This window comes from Anser anser (assembly GCF_964211835.1).
Source record: "Anser anser genome assembly, chromosome: 3".
Taxonomy (NCBI): Eukaryota; Metazoa; Chordata; class Aves; order Anseriformes; family Anatidae; genus Anser; species Anser anser.
The window spans coordinates 75,082,047-75,095,799 of record NC_139722.1 but is presented as its reverse complement, the minus strand read 5'-3'; the positions used below and the strand labels follow the sequence as shown (position 1 = coordinate 75,095,799).

Here is a 13,753-nt window from a genome sequence, read left to right as displayed (position 1 = left end):
TTCCTTATTTTCTGGCCATATCATCAGCACAGTATCACACCGGAGAATTTTCGTAGCATCTTGTGGCATTTTTCTTCCAAGAAGATCCCTGAAGCATGTACGTGTATTTCTGAAGTGCACATCTGTTTCTTGAAAAGTACATAGTAACATGGGCTCAGAGAGGATGCAAACTTAATCCCAAAGGCAAAAGGCCCACAGATATAGAGGGTAGAGTGTATTTATCAGCTCTCAGTATACTTTTTGTATGTGTCCTTGCACATTTTTTCTGTGCAAACAAGAAGAAATCCAGGAGACTTATATTTGTTCAAGGAGATGCTGACTCAGACAAGGACTTAAGCATGTGCCTCATCCTCAGGATGTAAGTAGGCTCATCTCTATTCACCAAAGCTTTTATGCCACTACTTAGATAAGCATGTGCTCAAGTGCTTCACTGAAATAGAAATGTAATTATTTTCTCTGCGTTGCCTTAAACACTTTGCTTAGGCTGGCACTTGTGATGTCTTTAGTAATCTGTTCATGGTTCCTAAACATAAACCCCTCTGTCCTTTTCAATAGAGTGTTTAATAGGGAGTTTTATAATACATGTAGATGTGTTTCTGTGTTTGCAGTGAACTTCTGTGACAGGTGGGGAGCTGGGGTGGAGGTACCTACAAGATACTGTTTAAAAAAAAAAAAATCCAACAAACAATTGCCCTTGCTTTCCTTCTACCTTCTTAATCAGATGCATCAGACTGGATGGACCTTCTGTATCATTGCTATATAATACATTGCTACACATATTAAAACATGCTGCATTTGGAAAATATTTTTTTGTGTTTTTTCGTTTCTATGGTGGGTTTTGTGTTTTTTTTTTTGTTTTTTTGTTTTGTTTTTTACTAATAGCATTTGATTCTGTGTTTGTATGGCTGTTCTCAGTTGCATTATTTTGGGAGGAAGAAGCTGTACTTACAGAGTGAGGAGCCCTTAATTGCTAGGGCTTCTGTGCAACACAGCAACAGTTCTGTTCTTTTCCGTACGGGGGGGGATAGTGGTGTGTTCAGAGTCACCTAAAGGATGTGAGTGTGCAAAGCCCATTAATCTCTTTTTAGATGGATTTCAAAAATGTTAAGTGTTTTGGGGAAATCCAATGTGGGAAGTAATGGAAGTGTAGCTTTGTGGAGCAAAAAAAAATAGAAATATCTGATTTTTTTCTGATATGCTATTATATGAAGGACAGTGTAATTTAAAAGAAAATATATGGGAACATCACCTGCAGAGTTGGAACAGAGGACACAGAAAGATAACTTTTTTTTTTTTTTGACCAGTGAAGATACAGCAGAAGTTCAAATCTCTCTGAGACTAACAGAAACACACAGAAGTAAAACCACCTTTTCTTGTGGGATATCTAGCCTCTACCTCAGGTGGTTATCAGAATTTCCATTAATTTGTAATATCAAATACTCACTGCACTATAACACTTTTTAAATGTCCCAAGCAGTGTGACATGAATCAAGTTAATCAAGAAAATGGTATCACTCAGTGAAAATGTTTGTCAAGCAGGTATTTGTTTAGGCTTGAGGTACAAAGTCTGGTCTGCGTAAGTCTGGGACTGGAAGTGACCAAGTGATTCTATCTGATGAGCAGCTTTTCCCCCAAAAGGGTCAAGATTCATTGGATTCTGGAAACAGTCCTTGTCAGATTTTTGAAGTGTGGGTCTGTCAAAAGTCATCCTCTCATCAAAAACCTTCTGGGCTGCATTAGGGATATTGACTACTTGGACAAGGTTCTGCTGTCAAAAATTGCGTATAAGCTATGAACTATTCTTTTAATAAAGAAATGGAAAATGGGGAAGATGTCTTTGTGCCTACACGAGTCTTAAAAGCAAGAAAAATGTCAATCTCTTCTGAGACATTTTCCCTCAAGACAATTTCAATGCTGAAGTTCATATGATATCCGTGATAGATGTTTGTTCTTTCTTTGTCGTTTTTCCTGTTTTTTTGTTTTTGTTTTTGTTTTTTGGTTTTTTTTAAGGAGATATATAGGCAGATATAATATGGGAATTTTCGTATGGTTTAGGACTTCACAAGCTAAATGTTACCTGGATGCTGACACTTGTTTGTTTGTTTATTTATTTATTTTGTAATGGTTGCTAGGGACATAACTCCCACTATTGTTAGTAAATGCTTCTGTATGTAATTCCCTGCGCTAACACACATTCTGCACTATGCAGATTTATATGTGTGCTTATTCATGGTTCCTCACAGACAAAAGTGTTTACTAACATCCTCATGACTGAGCGGTAGCGCACTGCTGTTTAGGTACAGGCTCACCTAATGGCAAGTTAATGTCTTTTGTCTCAACTGCTACTTGATATAAGCCTGTATCTTAAAGTGTACGTCTGTCTTATCTCAAATTGCTTTACAAAGACATTCATATTTTGTTGACTTTCTACTAATTTCTACATCTGTAATACATGGGCTTGTCTGGATACATATCTAGAAAATCTCAGTGACGGTGCTAACAGCACCACTTTGTGCAGGTGGCAGAAGCACCTAAAGCTGACAAACCAGATCCATGGTTCTGCCCTACGGGAAGGGAGGACACCAACAAGTCTATTCACTACTATTGAAGCTCAGGGAAGTATTGTGTTTTGTCTTCATGTACTCCTGCACTGACTTTTTTTTTTTTTTGCATCCAGTAAAGAAAGATGGGTAGAGTTGTGATGCTGTTAGAGACGGGTGGCACTATTGACCATAGCCTAACACTGTTTGCCACACAGAGGTGACTGCAAGAGTTAGGAACGCCCAACACCTAACCAGGAAAATCAGGCACAGTCCATAAAATATCAGTTTGATTAGCAGAAGCAGTAAAATTATACTAATTTTGAGATATTTAGACCATATTTTGATTTGTGCTTCCTCATCTTTCTGTAAAAGTTCTGTGCCCATTTTTTCATTGACTCATATATTTTGATGCATGCAAGGGACCACCCAGGAAGAACCTATTATTCAGGGACAGAAACCCCTTCCTGCTGTGACGAGATAACCAAGTCACTTCTGAAATCCCAGTGGCTACTCTTTACCAATGAGAGGAGAAGAGAAATGGCTAGAAGTAGAAGTTTTTCTTACCCAAAGCTCCCCCCACCCCAGGACTGCTAAAGGTGTTTACTCATCTAGGGAACTTGGATTGACCCAACTGTGACCATGGTGGAATTGAGGTCTTAAATTGCTTAAGGGTAGCTGGGAAAATAGGGAAAGTCAGATTCATGCTGGATTGCAAGTACCTCACTTCAATTCATTTTTCTATTCCTGGTCTGCATCATCTTGGAAATAGGTAGTGATGCTTTATTAGGTGGGTGTGAGAGGGAGTGAAGGAGATGGAGGCAAGTGAGGCCTCTAGTCCTTTCAGTGGGTAGAAGCTGGGTTGCTGAGAAGACAGATACTTGTTCTTCTGATCCTAGTTGCTGTGCTGCTTATAGTCTGCATATGCTCCTTCACCTTTATGCTCACATCTCAGTGTCCCACCAACTACGTCAAACCAGGCTGAACTAAAATACCTGTTTACCCATCTCTCTCTAGGCCATGCTGAGGTAGCTAAAGAAACATGAGAATTGCATCTGAAAGGATATGAGCTTTTTTTGTTGTTGTCTTTGACACAGCTCTAAGAAAATCTTCCCAGCTTGGATTTGGGTTTCTCTGCTTAGGGCCCCAAATACTTTCTTCTTTACACCAGCAGAAGAACACATACAACGTGCAGAGTGCTGAGCCCCTTAGTCAGGTGTTCTGCTTCATATAAACGGATGAGAATTGGACCTCAGCATTATCTTATTATTATTATTATTATACATTATTATTATTATTATACCTCAGATTATTATTTTTAATGATTATTTTTGACAGTCAAGCCCTACTTCTGTGTAAGTTAGCAAGAAAAAGAAGAACTTGAAGATTTTTGTAGGAGGGAAAAAATCTTTAGTGTATCTTATCGGGTAATGAGTAACCCACCAATTTTTATACTGAATACAGTTATAGCAAAGTTATAATTTGGCCATGGACATTAAAAATAATTCCTGGAGCTTAAACATATAAACAGCATGTTTTACACAGTACCTTCCCTTTTACTCCATATAATAAAATAGCAGCTCTTTCTGTTGTTGCAGAAGTTCTCTCCTGCGATTTCTGATTTACAGTAAGATCGAAGAGAAGGCACTTGACCATTTCCTTGTCAAATGTCATCATTGCAGCAGGTTCCAACTCAGATTATTAGACTGGAGAGATAATCAGTATGTACATCATTATTTCACGGTCATCAGTTTGAGACTTAAAATACTGTGTAGATTATAACTTAGTTGGTAGGGTGTGGGGAGTGTCTACCCCATGCCAAGTCTAGACTTTTTCAGTCCTGCTATAATGCAGCACTTCACAAATTACACAGTGCAGGACACAAGGCTGGATGGACCATAAACTTTAAAGGTCCTCAGTGGGATATGTTTGTTTGAGACTCTTAATTATGGCAAATTTTTTCCTGACAATACAATGAGTTTAGAAATACAGATAGTTACGTATGCTTGGTGTTCTGGATGGAAGCACACTATGTAGCTATCTAAAATGAGTGCGAGTTGGATATTGGAACTGGAAAATAGCAGATACTGCAGACATCAGAAACGATCCAAATGAGAATTAATGTTTCCCAACAAAGCATAGGCTAACAGGCAGGGTTAGGGTAATAACATCCACAGATATCTGGAGGCCATCCACACCAAGCAGAAACAGAAGTGTAGTTTAGGGTGGTCCAAGAAATATGAAATGAAATTTGGCACAGGAAAACGTAAACTGAATATTGTAGAGAATGAGAGGACAAAGATCCCTGAAACGGCGAAATTCTCTTAAAGAAATTGGCATCAATTTTCACTTTATTTTGATGTATCGGGCTGCTGGGCAATCTAGCTCATGAGAAAGAGTACTTAGGCTTAAATGAAGAAGCCAGAACCTGAGTAAAGCCTCTAACTGTAAGGTAATGTTTTCATTAGTGTCATTGAATGCTTCTGAAGAGAGATATGTTCAGCATGCTGTATTTTTTCCCCTCTCTGGTAGAGCCCTTATAGCTGTGGAATATATCCATACCTCCTGTACAAAAGAGTGTGGGGTTGAATCTTCTGTTGTAGAGGTTTTTTAAACTGGGGGGTTTTTAAACTCTCACTGCCTCTGTTTTTGGTGGGCATGTACTTAGTAGGTAGGTGCCTAGACACGCTCTCTAGCAGGTCCCTTTTCTGTATGGGAGGATGTTGCCAGCCCTTTACTGTTTCTTAAGCATTCCACACAGTCCAGTGTGGCTTGAAGAGAGTTTTTCTTTATAATGTCAAGTCCAGCCCTGCTTCTGTTCTCTGCAGTCCTCAGCCTCTTGCCTGCGTCTCCTGCGGCAGATCTGAAGTCTGGGCCCATCACCAGTTCCCAGAGAAGATGCTGTTCTACGCTCCCTACGTCTTGATAGTCCTGTGTTCCCAAAGGATAGTTGTGTGTAACTGATGTGTAAATACAGTTGTCAAAGCTTGGACTGTAGGTTACATGCTTTTCCATGTTGTGCTGAAATCCTGTGGCTCCTCCTTTTTGTCTCTGCGCTCTCAGAATGGGAAAGTCAAGGCTTGAAGAGGTGAAGCTGCTGCTGCTTGTTGTTGCTATTCAAGTGAATAAACTGCTCCTGCCCTCTGTAGTTATGAACGCGGGGATATTTCACTTTTTCTTCTGATGGAATTGGTGCTGGGTTCTCCACTGACAGAAGGCGTTTGCTGCTCTGTGCTGCTTATTTGAGGTCTAGCCTTTTGACAGGCACCAGATACTGAATGAGGCACTCAAAGAACTAAGCATGTGAATCTTGGCAGCTTGAGGTCAAGGGTTCCTGTGTGTGGGGAAAAAAGTTACAAAGGATTTTTGTTCTTGCTGTTTGGTTTTCTTCTGTGCATGGAGCAAAAATGAGATATATACAGTAAGCTTTGCTGTATGCCAACTCTTCAGGAAAAAGTAAGGCCATTTCAACTGTTCTTAAAGGTCAAGCAAGGTAATGTAGATAAGCATGAAGTATTTAGACTGATGACAGTCTGGGACAAAGTAATGAAGGCACTGAAATGGGGTCCTTTAATGAAGAATTAAATGCTGTAATATGAATTCTGTAAGCTAACATACAGAGTTGGCAGTGCACATAGAGGAAAATTTTACTGTTTTAGAAGTGGGAGACACAAAGAGGAGGATGGAGAGCTGGTGTTGTCAGGCAATGACACGCTTATCAAATTTCATAAATCCATTTTGATGGCTTTTGCTAAGAGTGGGAGATACCATAAAGCTTAGTATCACATAGCAAATTGCATGAGACTGAAGAAGTGCAGCTGTAAGTGACTTGTGAACTGGTAAACTGATAGGTTTCAAAATCCCAATCAAGGGGGTCCATTGTTGAGTATGGGCATTGCCAAAGGCTGTAAAAGTGCCATACTCTGTCCAGCTCTACCTGTTCAATGCTTTCACTGGTGATCTGGAAAGTAAATACAACACAAACTCAATTGGAGAACTGTCAGAAATGCACACTGGTGGAGAAAGATTAGACTTTGGTATATCATAATACGGAGTTCTGTTCATTTGCAATGCTGTATATAAAAAGAGATGGGGTGAAATAAGCTCTTAAATGTACTTACCTAGTTGTGGGGAACACAAAGACAGTACTAATGGCTGAAAATTTAAGACCAGCAAATTTGAAATGGAACATTGGTGCATGCACAAAGTGTTGGTGAGAGACCAAACACAAAACCAAAGTAACGTAAGTGAGAGTAAGGATTCTCTGTCTGTCTCCATATCAAAACTGTCTGGAATATTTTAGCCAGAGTTTATGGGTGTTTGAGGTACCCGGGCAGGCTGTGATGTTAGATATAAAGGTGGCCAGAGTACATGATTTCAAATTTTCTTCTGGTTTTAACATCCTTTAAAATACAAGCCTGAAGCTGTAAACCACTGCCTGCATTGGTTTCCTTCAATTCAGTATCATCCTCTGCTACCTTCTTTGTGCTGCTCCACAGTAAGGGGAAGCAATTGTGCTTTGGGGTAAAAACATAATTTAGATAGCTAACACAACAATGTTATGCAACAAGCAGGAGTAACAAGTAATGCAGAACTTTCTGACCAGTGCTCTGTTTTCTGGTTTAATATATGCAGTTAGAAGATTGTTTCATGCTAATGATTCCTAGTTTCTGGGGTCAGAGTTTCTAACTCAGAACTGTGTTGTGTCTTTGTGGGGCATGAAGAATAGTTTTGCAGAAAGTTCTTAGCTTTCCAGAGTAAGAAGTGGAGCAGTAATGATGTGGCATCAATGTGTGTGTGGCATCAAACTTTTTCTATTCTTTTTACCTTCTGTTATCACTACAGACAAACCAGTCAGCTGTAAGGCAATGTAGTTTAATCACTATGTAATTATAATGATGCACCAAAAGCTCCTTGAATAGGTCACAGAACACTTCCTTGGAATGAGGATTAACTGTTCATTTAACGGTAAGGAGGTGCAGTGTCCTTTTCTACAGAGAAGTTTGTCTTTTGGAGATACAGCATTATAAGTAGGACGTATTTGCTCTGAAATAAGACTCCCTTCCTCCATCTGTTCTTCAGGCATGTTTGTATTTGAAAAATAATTCAGCTTACGGCATGGTGTTGCTTGTAAAGTGCAGTAGTTGTTCCTGAATAGCTCCAAGGGAAGACAAACCAGTAAGGCCTCTCTTTACAGAGACGAGACAGTTTTCTGCCTCCACTCTTGTAAAATAGTTAATTTGATGTGCTCAAAATACTTTGCAAAAATGGGATGTCTTTTGAGATTCAAAAAACATGAATTCCAGGGTTGATTGGTGACTTCTGGATTTTCCAATTACAGTGTTCTCACAGCCTTGGGGAAAAAAAAAGTACATAGGAACATATGCACTCACACGTCTCTCTTGCTGCCATCATAAAGGCTTTGACAGAATTAAGTGAACCATAGTGAAAGTATACCATGGAAGCATCTGGTCTGTGGTTTCAGCTGAATGCCCTTCATTTCATTGTCTGCTTCCTTGTGTGTGATGAATTTCATGGACTGGCTCAGGTTGTTCGCACTGCCTTGCAGGCAAGGGATGTTACCCTCAGTGCAGCATTCAATGTCCTTCACAACAGATTGACTTCCCTGCAGAAACACACGTGTAATTCAAGCAGAGATGATAAAATGGAAAGCACATGCTCATGGTTTTGTGAATTAAAATAAATTGGCCCACTTCCAGTACAAATGAACGTTCCAATTAAAAATATGGCATGGAGAGACCCAGAAAACCCAGAGAAGATTATCTTCTGGGATTATGTGCTATTTGTAGGTAAAGGAAAGGAAGCTGGCTGGAAATCTTTGTATAATCCTTGCAAGAATGAAAGTGAAACTAAATGTCTGTTCTCTCTCTAATTAGCACATTCTTTTGCATTTGAATGTCAAGAGAACAAAATATAAACATCTTCATGGAAGGGAGGAAAAGGGGGGGGGGGGGGTTGGAACTGAAGATAAGAGCTGTGACTTGTCCAGTAACTGAAATGTGAATAACACTAAACTTTCAACCTTTCTCTGTGTGTGGTCAGTTCTTCAATTATAGTGAATGAAAACTCTTTGTAAAGCCCTTGCTGTTTTAAATACATTCATGGTAATCTTCTGTGAAGAAGGGGATCATGAGCAGAACAAATGTGAACCTAAAGGAAATAGAACTACTGTTATGACCCTTTAAGAAATGGACTCAAGGATAGCTTTCTCTCTGAGGATCTGTCTGGACTTCTCTGTCTTTCTGTCAATTCATAAGAGAAAATTCATGTGTCTTGGCAAAGGAAGCAAGGAGAGAAGGTAAGAGCAGTTAATTGGGTACTTGGTGCTTGAGGTGGTTAGAATGTTGTGAATTTACAGGGATGTGTGAGCCAAGTGAAGCCTGTCCTTGACCATAGAACTTCTCTTTGGTAGGGGGGCAAGTAGGCTCACAAGCATGGCTGTAAAATTGTGCCTACTTTAGACTGGATTCCTCTATAAGGAGGGGTTGGTTTCAAGAATACATCCCAATACTTCTCTTCAACTTAGAAAATCAAATTCTTTCTCATGGTGTCAATAAGGTGCATCTCCCTCATCCACGTGAATCCTCCCTTTTGCAAGCTAAGGGACACATACTCTGCTTCATATGTGAAATCTTACTTTAAGTTTTGAACTAAATTCTTCTTGAAAGATCTTTGAGGCTCAAGTGTTATGTTCCCCCAACACACACACAAACACACAGAAATATTATTTTCAGGTGGGGAGAAAGAGAGACAACGTGAAGCTTCCAAGCCATATTTCCTTTAGCTGGGATTGGGTGGGAGGGGGGTGGATGGGGACTGGGAAGAAAACTGTTCATTTGAGAGTATTGCCCAATTCTGCATCCTCAGAGACTTGAATGAGCTTTCAAAATATGTTTATGTATAACAAGAAAGATTCCTAAATTTTCTATTTTTAGTCTTATATTAAAAGAAGTGCATTAAAAAAAGGAAAGAAAAATGCTTGATTTTGTGGAATAAGTATACACATCAGGAGCTGGTTGTTTAGTAGTCTTCTAAATGAGGTTAGGAGTAGTGAATGACAGATGAAATATCTATCCTTGGTGTACTTTAAAACTACAGAAAAGCAGCACTATATAAACTTGGATGTAATCATAAAAACTCATTAACAACAAAGTAATTCTAAAGTGCAGCTTTACTTTCAGTGGAATAAAATGCCTATTTTCATAGATTTCATGACTTTTTTCATTATTTGAGGTCTCAGTAAACTTCACTGAAAGTTCTCTGAAATCTTGATTCTGCAGGGAGGAAAAAAAGCAACAGTACAAATATTCAGATAAAATATTTGTGGTATAAAAGAACATACAGATTTTATTTTTCTACTTTGGAATTAAAGTTATTTTTAATCTATAGATAATAACAATATCAGAAACAAACTCCAAAAATAGAGACAGATCAATATTTTTAGTTCAATCTGCAAGACAGTTTAAAAAAAAAATTGTTCACAGTTAAGTCTGCATTACTGAAAACAGATTGTTTTTTCATTGTTATGGATGGAAAGATGCCTTCAGGGTAGGGCTTAGAATGGAATCTTTACTGCAGCCTTTATAGCAGAAGATTTATCAAGCAACTCTATTATAAAGCTGGAAATATATTTTCATGGTTAAAATGTCTGTTTTCATTATTCTATTTCAGGTCTTAATATAAGATACTTAACTGTATATTCAGCAGCACATATCTATTTGAATACACAGAACTTTGTCTTAAACTTTGATTTCAGTGCTTGTAATTAGCTAGACTCTTTCTTTTGGAGTCCTCGTGGCAGATGAAGACCTACTCTAAGTAAAGGGAAAAAGTTAAATGTTTGGTGGTTCAGGCTTTTGGCACTGTATTGTTTTTCTCCTTTTCCTCCTCCTACTTTTTGGGAGATTCCAATGCTATGTCTCTCTGCTGTCTGAGTGTTAGCCAAGGAACGTTGTACAACCTTAAGTGCTAGACTCCGAAGGCTTGCATGTGAGAACAGTCAAACTGTGGATTTTGCCATCACAGTCATTAATCTGCATGCACTTTAAGACGCCACCACTCCTTATAAGTGAGGCTTTAAAAATGAAGTTAATTTTTGTATATTGAAATGAACCCAGGTGGCATGCAAATGACTATATGTAGCTCTAGGTTTGCAAAAGCTATAATGCTTGTATGATCTTAAGTGTGACTAGCAGCTCTGTTGAATACAACCATTGATCTGTACAACCATCTGTAGGGTTGTCTGAAAGTCTTTCACATGAAAACTGAATGCCCAGTTCAGAATGTGTACTCATTTGAACAGCTCACATTACAGATTGTTAAAAATGTTAACTTTGTTTAAAATGTTGATGAGTACCACATATCTAACCTGTGGCAGTAAAATCTTCTGATTTTTGATAGGCAGAATGGATTTCCTGACAATTGACTTTAAAATGTGTATAAATACAAGTCCTGCTATTTATCTTTTAAAAGGCTTTTATTGCAAATGGTTGCTATCTTTCATAACTTATACTTTGCATACAGATGCTTTCATTCGAGACTTAAAGAAATACAAAACTCATTATGGTGCTATCATGGACTAAAACTATAGGTAACCTCAGAAGCAATTGGAAGGTGGAATAATTTTTCTAAACTCAGGGGAAAAGAACAAGTAGCAAGCTGAGCTGCCAGCTTCACAGAAGGGAGCAAATGTTTAGCAGAGCCACTTCCTGAAAAATAAGGTCTGTCTATGTTGAGAGTACTTCTTCCAGAAAGGTGTTTGTGGAGTTTTGTGACTGCAGAAAATGATATGCCAGCTGATTTTTATCAGCAGCAAATATCAAGGGTTTGGATAGTTGATAAAATCATTTAATTATATGTAATGGTCACAATTCTTTGTTTAGGCATATCTGAATGTAAACAAATATCAATGACGCTAGTGAAAAGAATACAACTTCTAGCAAAGTCACCTGGAAACTCTTTCGACTTACTTGTTTCTGTCTAGTAATGTTGCCAGGGCACTGAATAAATTTCATACCACAGCATTACTAGTGGTTTATATTTCTAGCAATGTTCATATTCCTATCGTTCTTTTACCTTCATCTCTCTGAAAGCTACAAGGAATAAAAGAAAATATGTAATTGGCGCTGTCTCCATTAGCATATTTACAGAGTTGACTACATTTCAATATGCTGCACATACTGCGTTCTGTACATCAGCGCCTCAACTTTAAAATGACTACTCTGGCCTTTTAAACCTTTGATAGGAGGGAGTTTAATTACCGAAGAATTTCTCTGTGATCTCTTCCCTTAGCTGTCTTCAGGAGACAAGTTTGGGCTACTTATATTGCAATATGATTGAAGGGATTCAACCCCTCAACAGGGCTGTAGTTTGGCATACAGTTTATTTCCCTCACAGAATTCTTCCTTGACTTTTATTTTTGATGCAGTGGATGTGCTTTCCAATGCTTGTAGTCCTTCTGCCCCTCCTCTGCACCCCAGTCTGCCTCCACAAATCATAGGCCTTTAATGTGGTAGGGAAGCAGTGAGGGATTTGGCTGCTGTAGTCAGGCTTGTGTTTTCATGTAAGTGTACATCGCTTTTTCTTCCTTTTTATTTAGGAGTGCAGCAAAGGACACCACTGTATAGATTACTTTAACCTCAAAGTTCTTGCAAAATTTAGGTGTGGAGTATCTCTGGAATACTGCCAGAACTCTAGAAGTTGGCCCAGCAGTGTTTTCAGTCATATTTCATATGCGCACCATAGCTAGTGCATTTCATAAGTCCTAAAATGAACATAAAAAAGAATGGTACCTGCTTCAGCTAAACAAATGTTTTCCTCACTAGCATGTAAAGTTCATAGGCCACCATATCTAAATATAGGTGGTGGGGAGAAAAAGAAAAGGTGAAGTACCACTTCAGAGCAGGATTGCTTGGAGAAGAACCCAGAGGAACTAAACTGTTAATTTGAGATCAACTGATCAAAAATACTTTTAACTGATGAAACTGTCTCAGTTTTCTCTTAGGTGGTGAGATTTTCAACTGTGCTCTAATACCGGTCATAATCAATGTCTTCATCCTAGCACCAGTCAACTGTGGTACTTTGATAACAGCAGTGTCTGTGTGATATACAATCCTTATTGGCTCTGTGTCTTTTCTAACATTAAGCTGCGTTTTCAAAAGTCATTTTTTTGCTGTAATGTCATTGCTATCATCAGCAGATCTTTATTTGTGAATGGACTGAAATTAGAGCATACCTTATTTTTAGCATTCCTTTTTTTTTTTTTTAAATTGCAGTTCACCTAGCTCATTTTCCATTCAGTAAACATGCTTTGTTTGGGGAAAACTTCATATCCCAATTCTATTACTCACTGTTTCCAATGCTGGAGACAACCAGGAAACTCAATCTCATGCTGCAGTGGTAGGATCTGGTCTTGTAAAATGTTCTGAGCTTCACGGGTTGCAGTGAATCCAAAACTAGACGAATCCAAAAATGTACGTTTTTACTGCCCAGGCCTTTAGAATTCTGATAAGCTGCATTTCTAGGACTGATTTCCGACATGGTCTGTCTTGTAAGAAACTCTCTCTTGCTTATTGCTTTGTTTTCTGTATAGGCACGATGCACCAGCGTACTTTGTTAACACTTCTTTCAGCAACTAGATGCTAGATTAGCATGGTATATTATTATTTTTCTCCCCAAAAATATCATTACTGACTGAGAAAAGACATTTCAAGGCAAAGACAGTACGGTTGAAACTGGGGGATCTGGGAGTCGTGGTGGACAGCAGGCTGACCATGAAACAGCGGTGGGTCCTTGAGGCCAAGAAAGCCAACAGTATTCTGGGTTGCATTTGAAATAGTGTTGTCAGCAGGTCGAGGGAGGTGATCCTCCCCTCCTACTCAGCCCACAGTACAAGAGGGACATAGAACTATGGGAGTGAGTCCAGATGTGAGCTGCGAAGATGATTAGAGGACAGGAGCACCTGCTGTACAAGGACAGGCTGAGAGAACTGGGCCTGTTTAGCCTGACCAGGTGATCTTCAGAGGTCCTACCTCATCCATTCTGTGAAATGCAAACCAGTAAGACACACAGTACTTGGTCAATCCTGTAACACCATTGGATCAATCATTCTATATTTCCCCTTAAATATTTTATTCTTTACCAAATTACATTGAGCACACTATAGAATTCTGGCATAAAAATGCACCCTTGGT

General features: G+C 38.8%; 1 long non-coding RNA gene across 2 annotated transcripts in view; it reads left to right on the top strand.

Annotated features, from left to right (window-relative positions):
* Positions 1-13,753, top strand: part of LOC310896472 — a 360,334-nt gene that overhangs the window by 177,794 nt on the left and 168,787 nt on the right. The gene's annotated exons all lie outside the window — the stretch shown is intronic.